The 14,411-nt window shown below is 47.3% G+C and overlaps 1 long non-coding RNA gene across 1 annotated transcript in view; it reads right to left on the reverse strand.

Moving 5' to 3' along the window:
- The window catches only part of LOC148773310 (uncharacterized), a 36,872-nt gene extending 24,850 nt beyond the window's left edge, over positions 1-12,022 (reverse strand). Inside the window, exons 1-2 of the long non-coding RNA XR_016036896.1 lie at positions 11,905-12,022; positions 11,316-11,422 (exon numbers count right to left, since the gene is read on the reverse strand). This is a non-coding gene — a long non-coding RNA (uncharacterized LOC148773310). The remainder of the gene's footprint in view (positions 1-11,315; positions 11,423-11,904) is intronic.
- Between the last annotated feature and the right edge of the window lie 2,389 nt (positions 12,023-14,411).

The raw sequence follows: 14,411 nt of genomic DNA on the forward strand, positions 1-14,411 counted from the left end.
ACAAAAGGGGCGGTGCTGCAGGGGAGGCTGTGACTCTCATCCACAGCCTGGGTCAAACTAGGACTGTGTTATAAGTGTCACAGGCTGCCCCACTGCATCATGGGAGTCAAAAGAGCAAAGGTCTGAAAGTCCTTACACAGACGTTTATATACTCATGTTCTATAACTGTCCAGTGACCACTTGAGGAAGTCATTAGACTTCTTTAAAGAGAATATTCACTAATTTTTTTCAAATGAGCACATGATGAAACCTCAATATTTCATTTAAGCTTCCCCATAAGAAGAGGTCAATAATCAGTATGCTTAAAAAAAACAAACCTTCGTCATGCCTCATATACTCCATTCTTGAGGTCCTGAAAGGCTGAAGTGATAGTGCAAGGTCCATGGGGTGAGTCAAAGGTGGTCCTGACATTGTGTCCCTGGAACAATCTCAAGGGAAATGTGGAACAGCAATAATATTAACAACAGTAATGACAACAGCTAGAATTGACTGGGAACGTACCCATGTCTTAACATGGTCAGTGTTCTACACTGCTCTATGAAGTAGCTAAATTTACTCCAAGCTAGTGTTTCCATGTGGCTAATGGAGGAATGAGGCACAGAGACGCTAGGTAACTTGTTCAGTGTCGGCCAGCAGTAAGGGAGCCACAGGTCTGGACGCATTGTGGAAAACTCTTTGTGTTCTGTGTTTTTTCAGTCAAGGGTAAGATCCAACGGCTCCAGCAAAATATGTATTCGACCCCTTCGGGAAAAGCAATAAAACTTGGAGAAAATTTGTATGCTCTGAAAAGCCGCGCAGCCAACGCAGACCCAGGCATAGACATTCACTTCTTTCCCTCAGTAGCAGCTCTGCGATCACAGTGCTGGCCATCAGGCGGGGACCAACCACTGGTCAGAACGCTTCCCTGACGCATACCCAAACCGACAGCCAATCTTCTCGCTCAGCATCCGTCCCCACCTGGAGGTATCAAAATAGAAATGAAGGGGTGGAGTTGGAAAAGAGAGGAAGGAAGTTGCAGCTTAACACCGGTGTCCAACTTGGACTCAAATGCAGCAGGAAGAGGGAGTGGAGCGAATCGGGATGGATCCGGTTGCGCCATGAGTGCCTCCGCTGGGAACTGTAGTCCAATGCCCGGAGCGGTGTAAGGGGGCCCTCACACCCTCTCCCAATGGTACTTTCCAGAGTGGGTGGTCTTACCGCTACCCTGCAGTGGTACATCCCAGGACAGAACTGTTTCATCTCGCGCGCCCCTTGCTGGTGGGATTGGGGAACAGCAGATATAGATGCCTGTGGACCATTCCTGGATTATCCGCAAAGGGCGGAAGGGCAAACTTAGGGTGAAAACCCCACAGATTGCTGCAATCTTGGACTCAGAAAAAAGTCTTTATAAACTGAAGATTGCTTCTCTATAGTGACCAATATCGTAACGGAGAGCACTGGAAGCATTTTATCTATGCTGGGCATTGTGCTTGTTTGTGTTTTCCTGTTTAATACAGAATAGGTCTCATGCGGAAAGCCAGCCACAGTCCCCCAATGAGCAGGACCAAGAAAGCTTCTGACTGGGATCTGAAGGCCTGGCGTGGGAAAGCCCTCTGTCGTTGACTGCGAGTAATATGTGAAAAGGACTACAGGACCTTCCATTCTATTAAAAAGGAGTCAACTCCGAGGGGACCCAAGGACACCGCATAGGTGAGATAAAGACCCCAACTTTGTCACCATTTTGTCATCGCCGAAAATGTTCCCTAGCAGAATCCTCAGCCTGTCTAGCTGTGCCTCTCTCGACAAGTTTAAATTTGTGTATTCATTCCATCATTCATTCATTCATTCTCTCCAAAGTATGTGTCAAGCACAACTCTGTGGGTTAGGAAAGAGAAAATCAACCTTTTCCTCATGGAGCTTACATTCTGTTGGGATCATGTGGTCCCCAAATACAAGTAATTTATCAGGTGTTTGTAACTGCCATGATTAAAATTAAATCGGGATAGTGAAATAGAGGGGATGATATCTAGAAAGAGTGGTCAGGGAAGTTCTAAGATTGTGACATTTGAGTAACAGTCTAGAGGAGATACGCCTATCTGGGAGAAAAGTATCCTAGACAGAGGAAAGGCCAGTGGAAAAACTGGGGAGTAGAACCCTGTGTAGTGTGTATGAAAACAGTGACAATGTGTCACAGGGCAATGTGACAGGCACAGCATGATGGAGGGAGAGCGAGGAGATTGGCTGACAGAAGTGATGAAGGCCAGGACCCTTGGGCCTTCTGGCCATTGGGAGGATTTTGACTAGAACCACAGGAGGGTTCTTATCAGAGAACACCCCAGGCTTCTTTCAGAGGCCCAGATCGCACATGATTGTTGAGGCGCTCTTGGTTTATTTCAAGAAAAACCCTTCCCCACCCTTTCTGCAGCTGAGCATGCCTTTCCTGGAAACCCCTACACTCAAGGGGGAATGCCCCCTACTGCTTTCCATACATCCATGTCGACCAATGATACCCCCAGGAGAGACAGAGCAAGGACCTTCTTGGTGTGAGTGAGGTCACATTCAGTCTTGTGAAGGCAAAGAGGAATGATATAACGTGCACAGAGATGGCAGGGAGAAAGACAAAGATAGAGCATTATACAGGGATGGAGAGACTACTTGTGGCAGCAAAGTGCCCCCACTTAGTTGGCACCCACCTACGGGCCCCCAGCCCTGCTACTGGATGATGTACAGTATATTTTGTCCACAGGAGAAATGAAGCCTCTCGCCAGGGACTGTGTCTAGGGAATGGCTCAGTTGCCATGGCCTGAGCCTTAATCACACTCCCTTGACACACATCAGGGGCCTCTGCCCATCAAGACAAGAATATGTTCCAATCATGGTGAGGCTCATGCTGTACACAAAGTCCCTCAAAACCTGTCTTGCCCAGACTGCCCTCCTGCTGACCTCAGTGCTAATGCCTGTTTAATGGGGGAACGAGAGGCAGGGATCTCTGCATTTGCGGTGGAGCCTCATGCAAATTGGTGAATGTGAGGTATCTACACACCTGCTCAGAGGCTCACCCCTGCACCTTCCCCCACCACTTCCCCAGGGAATGTGAAGATTACATTCCACGCATCAGGTAAGAAGCTGGATGTGTGATGGGGAGACACAGAGACATATCCTGACGGTGAGTCCGTCACAGGGTCCTTGTGGCCTGTGCAAACGCCCCCTCCCCCACTACCTGGCCAGCCTTGTGCTGAGTCTTCCCTGCCTCCTCCAAGGAGCCCAAGCTTACATCCAGTCCCTCCCCTCCTCATGAGCTGAGACCTTCCATCTGCACAGGACCTTGGGTGCCCATCTGCAAATGGTGCCCTCTTTGTTGTGGGTTGGGCAGATTGACCGAGTGAGTATGTGTACACAGATTTTTCACAGGGCCCCTAACAAGGGTGGTAGTCATGTCAGCAAGAGGAAGTATTGTTCTTAACAGGATTATTACCATGGGCTTCTGTGAACTGCCCATTATTACCCTCTCTTAGAATGGGGCCTTTAGCTTTTATCTCTGTAGGGAGGCATGGTAGAAATCATAGCAAATTTGAAGTCACAGGCCTACCTCTAAGACCCTTGAGAGTGGGGTCCATCCAGCCTTCCTCTTAAGACTATTCTCATATGCAGATACATGAACAGCTGAGAGGCCCAACCCTCTGGACAAAGACCCCCCAAATAGCTCAGAGACTTCATGTCCTGGGACAGAGATCTGCAAAGAGTTCAAACTGCTCATCCTGGACTCCAACCCAAAACTGTTCTAATAGGTCACACCTGAAAACAAGACTTCAGCCAGGCAGAAATTCCAGCTATGCCCTCAGATGAATTAGGATCCCTAAGACTAACAACGTTGCTCACAGCCCATTCTACAGGGTTAAGTTATAACCTCTGTGGTTGCTGAATGACACTGCATTCTGAAGGGATTCAAGGTGAAAAACAGGAAGAGGCCCACTGTATTTTGGACTAACTGGCCTTTATTTAGTCACACACCTACCTCAGGAAAAGGTTCAGTGACCCCAGATTCTTGCATCTTCCCACACACAGAAAAGCACAAACACGATTAACTTGCAATATCTGATGTGATCTCTGTGTTTCACAGTAATCTTTTACCAGTATTCATGTTTAATATTTTACCAGTATTCATGCTTGACTGCATGTATTTCCTAGGCAAAAATCAAATTGACTTCACTGCTACCTCCTCAGAGCAGTTTTCTCAGAGCTAATGGAGTAACTGCGTCCTGGGCTATAGGCTCCATAAGACCCCAAATCCAACTTAAACTCACAACTCTTCTAGTCTATGCTTTTCTTTAAGTAGCCACTACCCTAACTAACAGCTCCCCTTTACCTCAGAGGCTTCACCCCCTCCCCCAGAGCCTACACTCTGCACCCTGGGATGCAGAGCCCCTCATCTTTGCCTCTGGGCTACTGAGTGGGCATTTGCGCTGAGTCTCTGTTCAGCCAACCCCAAGGGAGGGAGGCCTCCAGTTTTGCAATTCCTGCAGCCCGCAGTCACCAGCATGTCATCCTGAGGAAGGCAGGTTCATTCCAGGGGCATGGTGTGCCTTAGAGCTGAGGGGTTCTGAAATTGATTTCCCATGTCTGGGTCCTGAGAATGGCCCTAACCCCACCCTGGTCAACTCTGGTCATGGTAACTTTGTAACCTGCCCCATGGGAGGTTCAAAGTGAATGCCAGATCCACAGAAGAAGCCCTGGGGACCTGGTCCTCTCTATCACAGAACACACTCTGGGCTACTGAATTTTGGTGAGAGGAGTTTCCCCCTCACTTTGCCTATGACAACTCCCTTACATCCCTCTAATCACCTCTGTTATTTTCCAGTCTGTCTCCTGGTGACAGCTGCCACAATTCCTCTCTCTCCCCAAATTGCCACCCCTCCCCTCCCCTTCCACCAGGCCTCCCCTCCCACCTCAGGGGCCTCTTTAGCCCCTCCCCCAGCCCTACTCACAGGCCCTCACCCCATTTGTGTCCTCTCACCCAGCACCCACGCTACCTCAGAAGATCCCCTCAAGACCCTGCCTGCTCCCTGCATTCTGCAGGACACCTGTCTCCTGCCCACACACAGGGTCTGTCATAAAGTCCCTGTGAGGGCCGAATTGAAAAATCTGTTCAGGATCCAGATAAAATTCAGACCCAGACCAGGAGCCCAGGGAAGTTCCTGCGGGGCTGGAAGGAAAAGGATAGGGTCTCCAAGAGGAGCATCTGGTCTCAGAGTCCTGCAGGGATGAAAGGGTTTTCTTCAAGGGTCCTAGTGAAGGTGAAGTGAAATGGCACCTTATAAGTGCGTATGCATACATGCCAAGTGTGTGCCAATTCTCTTGAGTCATGACTACCAGGCTCCTCTGTCCATGGCATTCTCCAGGCAGAAATACAGGAATGGGTTGCCATTTCCTCCTCCAGGGGATCTTCCCGATCCAGGGATCAAAGCCCCGTTTTGTGCATTTCTTGCATTGGCAGGTGAGCCACCTGGGGTAGCCCCCAAATTTGTTGAGAGTTAATCTAATACTGTGTTCTCAATACACACACACACACACACACACACACAGAGTCTAACAGAAAACAAGGGACACAAGGAAATTTTAGGAGGTGTTGGATATATCTATTAGTTTGTGGTGATGATATTATCATTGCTTGCATATGTCCAAACTCATCAAATTGTACACATTAAATATACACAATTTGTTGTATATCAATTGTATTTCAATAAATGTATTTTAAAAAAGGGGAACAGAAAAATGTTATCCAAAAATTGATACTTACATAAAATGAGAACATTTCTTGAAAAAATACCAAGAGCAAACTTCACTCAAAAAGTAATAAAGATGAATATCTTTATATATCTATTAAGTAAGTTAATGTGTGTGCATGCTAAGTCACTTTCACCGTGTCTGATTCTTTGCAATCCTATAGATCACAGCTGACCAGGCTCTTCTGTCCATGGGATTCTCCAGGTAAGAATACTGGAGTGGGTTGCCAGGGCCTCCTCCAGGGGATTTTCCTGACCCAGGGATTGAACCCACCTCTCTCATGCACTGGAAGGCAGGTCCTTCACCTCTTGTGCCACCAGAAAAGTCCCAAGGAAGTTAATTCCTTTGCCTCACTTTATGAGGCCGCTGTTACCCGATAACATACAGCCTTTTCGTACTCCTTTCCCAATTTTTAAGCAGTCACTTCTTCCATCTCTGGTTCTAACTTGCTTCTTGACCAGAACAGTTTTCTCAGAAGACAGGTCAAGTAGTCTGGTACTCCCCTCTGTTTAAGAATTTTCTACCATTTGTTGTGATCCACGCAGTCAGAGGTCTTAGCTTAGTCAGTGAAGCAGAAATAGATGTTTTTCTGGAATTCCCTTGCTTTCCCGAAGATCTAACGGAGGTTGGCAATTTGATCTTTGGTTCCTCTGCCTTTTCAAAACCTAAGTTGTACATCTGGAAGTTCTTGGTTCACATGCTGTTGAAGCCTAGCTGGAAGGAGTTTACTAACCAGGAGGCTTCAGAAATTGGGGACAGTCTAAGTGGAGAAGCTTAGGAAATTGGATGGTGTGAAGGAAGCCTGATAAGAGAGACAAGAAAAGGAAGCTCTCCTTTCAATGTTGGTAGCAAAGTGGGCAGAGGTTGGACCATGCCTTCAAGTCCTTGTGTAGGAGAGTAGCCTTTATCTAGAAAGTCATAGACAGATCTGCAACTGTAAGAGAGGGAGGGAGAGGGTGCAGAGAGGGAGACAGACACCCTGAGTGGATATGAGGGACCCGTTAGAAGGGGGTTGGCAATTAAATGGAGGGAGGCTTTGGACTAGAGCAGATGTGGTGGACACGGGAAAAAGTAGACGCATTAGACATTTACGAACTCAGCAAGAATTTGGACATGAGGTGAAGAAGAGGGAATTGTAAACATGGTTTAGACCAAGTTTCTGTGTCCTGTCATAAGAGTACAAAGGTGTCATGGGGAATCCTGGTAGTTAGTCAGGTCTGGGAAGAATTCCAAAACAAGATTTTTATGTTTTTGAGTTCATGGTCTAGATGGATACAATAACCAATATTTAAATACTTCAAAATTACTTTTCCTTTAAGAAAAAATATTGAGGTATAATTTATATACATTAAGAGCCAACACTTTAAAGCATTACAATTTGTAGTTTTTACAAATGTATACCGTGGTATAAATGCTACCACAATAAAAATGTAGAAAAACTCCAATTGTTTGAAAATGCTCCCTTGGGCTATTTGCCATCAGACTCTTTCCTCCACTCCTATACCCTGGCAACCACAGATATATCTCTGTGTATAGTTGTGCCTTTTCCAGAAATCCATTGACATGAAATCATAGAATATGTAGCCTTCTGTGTCTGGTTTCTCTCTTTTGCACAGCTGAGACGCATCCTTGCTGTTGCATTAGTAGTCTCCCCCTTTTTATTTTACCATGTAGTATTCCTTTATGCGGGTATACTCTTTTGTTTTACTTTCATCTGTATACCGGTTGTTGAATAGTTGGGTTGTGTCTAAGTTTGGCTATTAGGAAAACATGCGTGGAATATCTGAGTACAGGTCACTGTGTGAGCATGTTTCCATTTCTCTTGGGTAAAACTGTCTAGGAGTAGAATTGCTGGGTCATATACTCTATTTTGGGGGGGCTCCAAAATCACTGCCAATGGTGATTGCAGCCATGAAATTAAAAGACACTTGCACCTTGGAAGAAAAGCTATGATCAACCTAGACAGCTTATTAAAAAGCAGAGACATTACTTGCCAACAAAGGTCCATCTAGTTAAAGCTATGTTTCTTCCAGTAGTCATGTATGGATGTGAGAGTTGGACTATAAAGAAAGCCGAGCACCAAAGAATTGATGCTTTTGGACTGTGGTGTTGGAGAAGACTCTTGAGAGTCCCTTGGACTGCAAGGAGATCCAACCAGTCCATCCTAAAAGAAATCAGTCCTGAATACTCATTGGAAGGACTGATGCTGGAGCTGAAACTCCAATAACTTGGCCACCTGATGAGAAGAACTGACTCATCTGAAAAGACCCTGATGCTGGGAAAGATCGAAGGCTGAAGGAGAAGAGGATGACAGAGGATAAAATGGTTGAATGGCATCACCGACTCAATGGACGTGAGTTTGAGTAAACTCCAGGAGTTGGTGATGGATAGGGAGGCCTGGCATGCTGCAGTCCATGGGTTTCCAAAGAGTCGGACACAACTGAGCAACTGAACTGAATGGATAAGGCTTCCCAGGTGACGCTAATAGTAAAGAACCCCATGCCAATGCAGGAGATTGAGGTCGGATCCCTGGGTCTGAAAGACTTGATTAGGAAATGGCAACCCGGTCAGGTACTCTCATCTGGAAAATTCCATGGAGAGGAGTCCTGGTGGGTAAAGTCCATGGGGCCACAAAGAGTTGGATACGACTGAGCAACTGAACACACACACACATACACACACACACACACGGTAATTTATGTATCTTAGAATCTATACTGTGTCCTCTGAAGACAACATACAGTTGGAGCTTGTTTTTATTTTTAAACTTGTCTCTCAATGTCTGCCTTTTGGTTGTATTGTTTTATCTATTCACATTTAAAGTTGATGCAGACTTAACATCTGCCAATATATTTTTCTGTCTCATGTCATTCTCTTCTATGGTCATTTCACTGCTTTCTTTTGCATTAAATGGGTATTTTCTAATGTAGCATTTTAAATTCTTTACTGATTTTTAGACTATTTTTAAGTTATTTCCTTAGATATAGGCTACCATAAACATCTTCAGTTCAGTTCTGTCACTCAGTCGTGTACAACTATTTGGGACCCCACAGACTGCAGCATGCCAGGCCTCCCTGTCCATCACCAGCTCCCGGAGCTTGCTCAAACTCATGTCCATCGAGTCGGTGATGCCATCCAACCATCTCATCCTCTGTTGTCCCCTTCTCCTCCTGCCTTCAATCTTTCCCAGCATCAGGGTCTTTTCCAAGGAGTCCATTCTTCAAATCAGATTGCCAAAGTATTGCAGCTTCAATTTCAGCATCAGCCCTTCCAATGAATATTCAGGACTGATTTCCTTTAGGATTGACAGGTTTGATTCCTTGCAGGCCAAGGGACTCTCAAGAGTCTTCTTCAACACCACAGTTCGAAAGAATCAATTCTTCGGTGCTCGGCTTTCTTTATGATCCAACTCTCATATCCATACTTGACTACTGGAAAAATCATAGATTTGTCTAGATGGCCCTTTGTCAACAAAGTAATGTCTCTGCTTTTTAATATGCTGTCCAGGTTTATCATAGGTTTACTTTCAAGGAGCAAGCATCTTTTAATTTCATGGATGCAGCCACCATCTGCAGTGATTTTGGAGCCCAAGAAAATAAAGTCTGCCACTGTTTCGGTTGTTTCCCCATCTAATTGCCATGAAGTGATGGGACCGGATGCCATGATACTATTTGATGCCATGATACTATTTGATGCCATGATACTATTTGATGCCATGATACTGTTTGAATGTTGAGTTTCAAGCCAGCTTTTTCACTCTCCTCTTTTACCTGGATGGAGAGGCTCTTTAGATCCTCTTCACTTTCTGCCATAAGGGTGGTGTCATCTGCATATCTGAGGTTACTGGTATTTCTAAAAGCAATCTTGATTCCAGATTGAGCTTCATCCAGGCCAGCATTTTGCATGATGCACTCTGCATATAAGTTAAATAAGCAGAGTGACAATATACAGCCTTGATGCACTCCTTTCCAAATTTTGAACCAGTCTGTAGTTCCATGTCTGGTGATGCTTCTTGGTCTGCATACAGCTCTCAGGAGGCAGGTAAGGTGATCTGGTAGTCCCATCTCTTTAAGAATTTCCCACAGTTTGTTGTGATCCACACAGTCAAAGGCTTTATCGTAGTCAGTGAAGCAGATGTTTTTCTGGAATTCCCTTGCTTTTTCTATGATCTAACAGATGTTGGCAATTTGATCTCTGGTTCCTCTGCTTTTTCCAAATCCATGTTGCACATCTGGTACTCCTCCATCCACGTACTGTTGAATCCTAGCTTCATGGATTTTGAGAATGACCTTGCTAGCCTCTGAAATGCAGTGTCAACCAAAAAATGACCAGCAGTCTGTTCTCAATATATATCTGTGGACCAAAGGGAAAAGTACCTAATTTGTTCCAGGTGCTTTACTTTATACTGGTATAATGGATGAATCATTTTCTATGTGGAAAACCCCTTTTCAATTAGCATCTTATTATAACAATTATGCTATTACACATTTTAAAAAGTTTCACAGGCTGTTTTACACTCATTTTGGCTTCCCTGGTGGCTCAAACTGTAAAGAACCTGCCTGTATTGTGGGAGACCTGGGTGCAATCCCTGTGAGACCCAGGGTCAATCCCAGGGTCGGGAAGATCCCCTGGAGAAAGGAATGACAACCGACTCCAATATTCTTTCCTGGAGAATCTCCATGGACAGGGGAGCATCGCGAGCTACAGTCCAGGGGTTCACAAAGAGTCCAACAGGACTGAGCAACTAACACTTTCACTTTCCCCTCATCCCCAGTATTTCATTCCCCTATCCTGCAAAACAGTGTGCAAACTACAATCTGACCGACTTTAGACTTGAACGCAGGAACACTCTCAGAGGAACCCGGTGAACCTGAACAGCTGACTCTTCCTCTGTGTGACACAGTTCCCCAAAGCATAAAATAAGAGCAGTAATAGCATCTGTTTCCTGGCTGGTATCCAGTATCAATTACTCAGCAGGATATTAGCTTGGTAATTGTCCCTGTCACGTTATTATTGTAGGTGGCTCAGATGGTAAGGAGTGAGCCTGCAATGCAGGAGACCCGGATTCTATCCCTAGGTCAGGAAGATCCACTGGAGAAGGAAATGTCAACCCACTCCAATATTCTTGCCTGGAGACTCCATGGAGAGAGAAGCCTGGTCGGCTACAGTCCAGGGGTTCTCAAAGAGTGGGACAGGACTGAGCGACTAACACTTCCACTTTCCCCTCATTCCCAGTATTTCATTCTCCTATTGGAAATAGGAAAGCATCCTGCAAACCCATATGCAAACTACAATCTGACAGACTTGAGACCTGCATATAGGGACACTCTCAGAGGAACCCTGAGAACCTGGACAGCTAGCTGACTCTTCCTCTGTGACACAGTTCCCAAAAGCATAAAATAAGGACAGTAATAGCATCTGTTTCATGGGTGGTGTCCAGCATCATATACCAATAGGATCTCAGCTTGGCAACTGTCCCTGTCATGTTGTTATTGTAGGTGGCTCAGATGGTAAGGAGTGAGCCTGCAGTGCAGGAGACCGGGGTTCCATACCTGGTTAGGTAAGATCCGCTGGAGAAGGAAATGGCAACCCACTCCAATATTCTTGCCTGGAGAATCCCATGGACAGAAGATCCTGGCAGGCTACAGTGCAAGGGGTCCTAAAGAACAAGACATGACTGAGCGACTTTCACTTCCACTTAAGGTAAAGATTTTCAAGTCAAAACTCAATGACACAATACAGTTCTCCTTCAACATACAGCATTTCCTCTATACAGGGGCAAGGCAAGGGTGGCCACTGCCTCCACTATTATTCAATATATCAGCTTATATTACTTTATCGTAATTTTAACTGGCAACGTACTTGGTCAAAGTGTTCACAAAGGGCCCTCAGAGGGGTCAGATGCAGTTTGAACCAGCTAATTGGCAGAAGCACAGAAAAAACATCCGCCGCTTTTTGCCTCAAAAGGCTTCGCGGCAATTTTTTTCAAGCGCCAAGGGCGGGGGAGAAACCGGCCGAGCACCTCCGCAGTGCAACACTGCCATCTGCAGGCCACAGAAATCAAAAAGCCGCAAGAAAATGCATCGTTTCTGCTGGGTTTTCGCCCGCGAAATGCGTGAATGCGAAAGTTAAGGCGGATACCTCTAACGACCAACGGAAGGAATGAAACCTCTCGGAAAAAGCCGGCCAAGCCCCCTTCGACCGCGGGCTCCACTCGAGGCGTCCGCGCAACCGAAACAACACGGGCAGGAAGTCAGGGTGTCCGGGCAGATCCGGAGCTTGGTGGGCGGGGCTGCACTCCGATTGGCTGGCTCTGGGCCTGCGCGCAGCAACTCAGTGAGGCCCGCGCCAGTCTCCTGGCCAGGGTTGGCTGGGAGTTTTTTCCCCCGACACTGTTCGAGCTCTCCACTGAGAAACCCGACCCGTAATCCGAGTCTTGTCGCCCACTGCCCCAACCCGCCACGTGCGGGAGCGGTACAAGTCCCCTGTCCGTTCTCCCGCCCCCGGCCTGTGAAGGCGCTCCTCCCGTGGTACACTCACTCTTCTGATCCGTCCTCAGTGCCCACGAGGCTCACCCGGTCACCCCGGAGACTCTCCGTCCTCAGCCATGCTCCCTTCCTCCCCACCCGAGCATCCCTCTGCCCACGGTCCCGCCCCGGACATCAGGAAAGACCGCGTCCCTCATGGTGTCCTGTTTCCAGCCTTCCTCCCTGTCATCACCCTCAACATGACATCCTGTCCTCCAGCTCCTTCGCTCTAGTGCCATTGCTCTGATACCACAACCTCCTGGAGACCCAGCTCACCGACCACGCGTCCTTTCACACCATGCGCCAGGCCCCTCCTCACTCGGCTGAGCCAGGGCTGGACGCTGTCCCCCAGAAACACACCTGCTTGCACCCTCCTGCCTATCCGCTCCCTGCCTGTGTCTGAGCACCTGCGCCTTGAGGAGAAAACTTTTACAACTTTACAGAAGTGTTCTATCTTAGATCCATGACCTGGGGAGAACTGCTGTTCATTTTCATTGTCACTTACCTACACTCCTACACTACACAGTAGTAACCTCCCTCCATCCTAATGACCACCAGCCCAACCCGCCCATAATTCGTGGAGAATACGGAAGCAATCCCGTGGGATTTCTCAAGCTTACCAGTCCCAATCTGCGTGTTTCTGCCCTGGCGCTCTACTGCCCCTCTGCACGCGTGCCCCTCACCTCTGCCTGGGATCCCATGCCTTGCACCTTCTCAGGGATTTTGCACCTGCAGTTATCACTCCTCTGTCCTGAACCAGCACCTGCTCCATCTACATCGCAGCATTCCTCAGCACAGGGAAGACCCACTGTCTTCCACCACCCTATTCTGCTGCTACTGGCACATTACCGGTTGCCCTTCAAAGCAAAACTGCTTCAAATTCTGCTGACATATTCTCTCCTCAGCCTCCTTCCATGGAGTTTTTTTCCCAGTCACTCCACTGTAACTAGTCTTGTCATGGCCATCATTAATATCCATACTTCCTGATCCCACAGACACTCTTCAGTGCTCGTCTTAGCCAACATCTCAGGCACCTTTAGCATATTTGACTCCTGTGTTCTTTATCTTTCTGTTTTTTATATTTCAGGGGCGTGGGGCTTATGTGACAACAGCGTCTCCTAGATGTACTCGACAAGGTACACATTCTACACTATGCCCCCTTTGACCTGGATATTGTATGGGAAGTCTTGGTCAAATGAAAGACAAGCCAAAGAAAAGAGCGTCCCAGTCACAGCGCGGGGACGGCCCACAGAGGCAGTGGCAGGCAGAGGTGAGAGAGCTCAGACAAGGGAGGTGTGACAAGAAATGAAGAGGAACGCCAGGGAAAGGAGGATTCCACCCCATTCACACTTGCGACTCACAGGGGCACACTGTACAGTGGCCCAGTGATGTCTTTGGGCAGAAGGGTGGCTGCAGTTTAGGAATTTTGCTTTCTTGAGGTGATCCTGGTTCCTGCTGCGGTGCAGGTGAGATCCAAGGGGGGATCTGCATCACCTGAGGGAGAAATGTGAAAAGGGACTGAATCTAGATGAAGCCTAAGCAGGCAATGGCCTAGGGGACCTTGCAACTGAGGCTGAGGAGTGGACATCCCTGCCCCGGGGGTGGGCTGGACAATGAGACCCAGATTCAGAGGGGTCTTCAGATGTCAGCAGGGTGGCTGAGGCTCAGTCAGCCAGGAAGCATCAGGTCCACAGCAAGAGGAAGGAGACAAAAATGCAAGTTTCACCACCCCCACCTGTGGGTGGTGTAGGTCAGCATCACCATGTGGAGCCAGGAGAGAAGAGTCATCTTTCTCTAAGGGACCACTGTAGCCGCCATGAGGAACAAAGGTGTGCCATTTTATAGACTCCCGGTCCCACATTACCTCGAGTCTGGTAAGTGACTCATACCCCTGCTCCATCACCGGAAGAAGTAGAGAGCATTTCAGCAGTACAGACTGAACAGTTGTATCTGTGGACATTCAGTTGGTTGCATTCAACCACACTTTTCAGGTTAGACGTGAATTCAGTGGTGGTCTTCCCCTTATTAATCGTATGAAGGGTGCGCACTCATGAGGAAGATCAGATCAGCCAGGGAGAACAAATACACCAAAGTGCCCATGGAGTCTGAGGAGCAAACATT

This window comes from Moschus berezovskii, chromosome X, assembly GCF_049115385.1.
Source record: "Moschus berezovskii isolate FMDL1 chromosome X, NW_MosBer_1.0, whole genome shotgun sequence".
Taxonomy (NCBI): domain Eukaryota; kingdom Metazoa; phylum Chordata; class Mammalia; order Artiodactyla; family Moschidae; genus Moschus; species Moschus berezovskii.